Below are 5,034 nucleotides of genomic sequence, written 5' to 3'. Positions count from 1 at the left end.
TCATAATTTGCACTTAAAAGAGTGGTATGAGAAGTGGTTTGAAGAATCCCCTTCTTCTGAGAAAAACAGACGGAACTCAGTATCTGAAGGTCTTAAATGCTGGCATCTGCCTACTGGGTCACAAGTTACATCATCTGCATCTATATGACGACTATACATTTCCTTCCAAATTGTTGATAAAGGTATTGAGCAATGCTGAACCAAGAATAGCTCCTTATGCAACTTCAGTTCAAAATTTACAGTAGTCCTCTGCCAGCTCTTCTAAACCAGAGATGTCCAATCTGTAGTGTGCAAAGCCCACCGATGGTCCTCATGTAACCTCAAAGGAGCAGCCAAACACAATCAAAACTCTGTCCTGCTGATTTCTTCTGGAGGCAAGGAGGGACTGCTTGAGCAGCTAAGAACATACGTACTTGGGCTCAGTCTCACACTGTGAAGGGAGCTACTACCGTGTAGCTGCTGTCTAACAGCCTCTTCTCCTTCCACCACTTAGACTACTAGAGGACATACATGCAGAAACTGAGGGACAGCTCCTTCTCCTCTGAACACACCACCACGGTTGCTTTCGGCTTCACTGACAGCAATATTTTTTCTTTAGCTGAATCACAGAAATCACTTACAGGATCATACTGTTTAGGGATAGCAACAGAAAGTGGAGAAGTAGTATCAAAATCAAAATGTCCAGCTGAAAAAGCTGAACGGGGTAGTAAAATCTCAAATCATTCAAAGAAGCTAAATCCTCAGAGCAACAATCCAGCTAATAGCCAATGAAAAGGAGTTGAAGTTGGAGAAATATGTAAAAATAAAAAGATCAGAGAGGAGAGAATAAGATGGCATCTGACAGAGGAGGCATTCAATACAAAATAGCATATAACAAAAGAAAAAAACAAGGAAGATAATGTAACAATGACAAAAAGGAATGGAAACTACAAAATATAACAGAAAAATTTAGATAATAATATTCATAATCCCAGCAAAGGTCCAAGTCAGTCCCAGAAAACTGTGTACAACAACCAATAGAGTGTTGTTTATTAACAAAGGCACACTGGGGAAAGGGGGACAGGTGGAAAGACAGACAACAAGCAAAAAAACAACTTTTCCAATCTTTCATGTTCATTTCACCATTGCATCAACATATTTCCCCTCTCATGCATGCACACACACACACTCTCCACTTCTTTTCCTGTTTCAGCCCATTGAATGCTGTCATTCATCAGCTGTCTGGGGGCTCCTATAGTCTTTGTTCCTTTTGGGTACAAATAACCAGCCCAATGAAGCTGCTAGGATTCCTAGTTGTGTGGCTACAGTAAAATGTACTTAGACCTAGTTAAGGCTAAAGGCTAGCAAACTCTAAAAGATGTTTGAGAAGCCAGTGTACCTCAAGAAGTTACTGTGAAATTAAGAGCTGAAATGCACAAATCTTTGGCTCTCTTGAAGGAGACGCCTTACATTGCAGTTTCTTTGTTGTCTTCAGAGGTTGATGGGCAATGATCTGATGAATATTTTTGTTATGGTTATAAAATGCTAATTAGTCAAATACAAACTTTTGGGGAAAATAAGGCAGTATCAACAAGGAGAGCCACAAATTTTTGTCAAAACTACAAAGAAATGAGTGCTAGGATAAATAGTAATTTGCTTGTGAGGGAAATTCATGTGGCATGTGAGAGAACCAGACACACGTCCCAGCTCTGCCTGATTCACAACAAGAATATGAAGGAAGTCAAGTCAGTCTTTCTGTGGTTCAGTGACTATTAATACAAGACAGAACAGACGCAACTGGAAAGCCTGAGAAAGTCCCACACACGCTCCCTTGCAAAAGGCACTGTCTGGAGACTAGGGAGGCCACAGCCTAGTTTCAGGAGAGCAGGCACTTGAAACTACACTGAACTGTCTCAGTTTATGTCAAAATGCAGAGGGAATGTTTATAAAATCTCAGTGAGTTTGATGGGCTATTCTGCACCTACCTTCATGCTCCTCCTCTTTCACAGCCCTCAAAAATGTACAATTCTGGTGTCTCCACTACACCATGCCCTCCTCTGAGAGAGCAGAAGAGCAACAGGTTGGTTGAAGCAAGTTCTTTTTGCTTAAAAATCCAGGGACTCTCAAGGAAGGCTTCCATTTCCATGAGTTACTCTTCAATCTCAGTCACCTCCCCTGAGCCTCTGCAGGTGTTGTATGGATCAAGTGGGGTTCTTTTTCTGCAGGGAGACAAGTGTACTACAGAGTCACTACTAGCTTCTTTAATTGTTTTAGATTGCATCTGACTTGGCTTTCTTTTCTTTTGTTTTTGTGGAAGGATGGGAACTGTGTACTCCCTAATACAGAGGAAAATGAAGCAGAGTAAATGAGAAGACCACAAATTAAACTTCCATAAAAGTTATGCTCATCACATCTGTTTGATCTAGGATAAAGGTTGTTAAAACCAATAACAGCAACAAACACCAACCAAACCCAATAAAGACACCCAAGAACAAAAATCAAGAGAAAGTTTCAGGAGTCATGACTCAGGTATCAAATGATTTTGCAAGTGCACAACAAAGAAAAGTTCAGCAGAAGTGACCTCAAACTCCCTGAAGAAGTATGAGAGGGACCTGTAGCCAGATGAAATACACTGACTAATACTAGGAAACAGAAGGAAACACTCTTTGCTCAGTGACTATCAGGAACAGGAAGAGTGGTGTTTCTGGAAACATTTCCTGGAGGCAATAAAACATGACCATTCCTTTGTCAGGACACATGTAAAAGAAAAATGCAACATCATTAAAGAAATGCCTAGACCTAGAAGCCCGTCTCATCTTGATAATACTTGGTTTTGTATCTGTGCAATTACACAGGTATCTCCTATTACTTATAGATGATATTTGTCATAGAATCACAGAAAAGCTGCTTGCAAGGGACCTGTGGAAATTGTTTAGTCCATCCTCCTGCTTGATACTGCAGGTATCACCCACACTAGCCCCCATCAGCTGTGGTTTGTCTGGCCAACATTTGAAAATTTCCCAGGGTGGAGATTGCACAGTCTCTCTCAGTAACATGTTCCAGGGCTACACTATCCCTCTCATGGGTTTTCCCAACTGTCCAATCTGAACCTCCCAACTGCAGTTCTTGGCTGTTGCTCCTCGTCATATTGCCCTGCTACTAAACAGTAGAGTTTGGCTCCGTTGTCTTTGTTATTCCCCCCTCCAGTTGCAGTAGGCTGTTGCTAAGAACACCCTATAGCCTCCTCTTCACCAGACTAATCCCTCAACCTCTGCTTGTCTTCTTGGTCTTTCACTTTCCTGACAGTCCTCTGCTGGACTCCCTTCAGCTTCTTTAGAGCCTCTGTCGAACTGGGGGGAGGAAGGAGGGTCAGCACAGGTTGCATGATTCCAGGTATGGCCTCACCAGTACCAAGTAAAGGTGGATGAGAGTAACAACTTTGCTTGATCTGCTGGGTATGCTCCTTCTAGCCCTGTGTGTGGTTTACCTTATAATGACTTTTGATTCAATCGTATGTGGTTCAAACAGTCCACCAGGTCCTTTGCAGCCAGGCTGCTGCTTAGCCAATTACCACGTTGTACCAGTGCTGGAGTTATTCTGCCCTCAATACAGAACCTTGCATTTCCTCATGCTTAATCTCACAAAATTTCTGTTGTATCAGTCTTCAACTTTCTGAAGATTCCTCTGGACTAAAGCTCTGCCATTCTGCGTGTCAATCACTCCCCCCCACTTAACACAGTCTGCAAATTTGCTAACGGTGCCATCTGCCTCCTCATACAGGCCACTGCCTTCTTGTCTTTGCTATGTTTGAAAATGAATTTCAAGATGTTCTTTTTCAGTGACTGAGGTGACAATAACTGACATATTGTTCCCTGGATCCTCCTTTTTGCCTTTATGAAAGACAGGCCTTTTAGCCTTTAGCCTTTTTTCCAGTCTTCATGGACCTCTGCAGATCACTGTGATTTTTCACAGATGATAGACAGCAGGTACCCCTTTCCGTACCATTAAAGGAATCTCATCATTGTTCCTTCCCTGTAGACTATCCTCCATAACAAATAGTGCTATTACGTATAAATCTGGAAGTGGAGTTTGTCTGTAAAAACTGATGCAAAAAAGACATTGGGGAACCTGTTTTGTAATGTTTGCCAATACATTGTTCTCCCTCATTCATCACTGGGACCACATGCTCTTTGAACTTTCGCAATTAGTGATCCTGCAGAATCCCTTCTTGTTACCTTAATGCCCTCTCTTCATCTTAGCTCCAGCTGTTCCTTGGCCTTTCTCATGTTTTTCCAAAAAGTGCTCAAGCAATATCTTCATACTCTTCTCGCATTGCACATTCATCTTTTCAATTCTTGCATGCTATTTGGTTGCACTACCGGCTCACTTGGTTAGTCAGGATTGCTCCCTGCAGCTCCCTGCTTAGCCAGCAGAGCCTTCTGCTGAAAGCCCATCCTGCACAATGAGGGAGTTTGGTCCTAACCTCTGAGTAAGTTGGTTTTATTTTTCCTTGGTTTTGCCTGCTTCTTTTTTTTTCTTTCTTTTGTTTTAAATCAGCCAGCCCTTCTGTGCCCATTTCTCCTTTGTCAGCTTCCCTAGGAATTTTGCATACAAATTCCCTAAGTAAGCCAAACTCTGATCTATAAAGTCCAGGGTCCTAATTCTGCTGCTTCTCTTCCCAGTCTTCCTCTGTACTTTGAACTCAATCATCTCATGGTCACTGCAGCCCAAGTTGCCATTTCTGACATACTTTCTGACAGTTCTTCCCACTTTGTGAGCAGCAGTCCCTCTGTCACTTGCATTATAAACTGTCAGTAATACAGTCGAGGGACTTCTTGGGTTGCTTACATGGCACAAGCCTAGCAATACCTATCTGGATAACTGAAATCTCCCATGAAGACAAAGGCTTGCAATCAAGAGACTTCTGTAATTGTCTGTAGAAAGCCTCACCCTCTACGTCTTGTTCAGGGGATTTTGGTCAGACCCCACCACAGCATATTCAGTGTCACTCTGCCCTTAGACCTTGACTCTTGATGGATTTCTACTAGAGCTCTG

The sequence above is a fragment of the Pterocles gutturalis genome, unplaced genomic scaffold (genome assembly GCF_000699245.1).
Source record: "Pterocles gutturalis isolate BGI_N339 unplaced genomic scaffold, ASM69924v1 scaffold10136, whole genome shotgun sequence".
Taxonomy (NCBI): domain Eukaryota; kingdom Metazoa; phylum Chordata; class Aves; order Pterocliformes; family Pteroclidae; genus Pterocles; species Pterocles gutturalis.
This window is presented reverse-complemented; position numbering follows the sequence as displayed.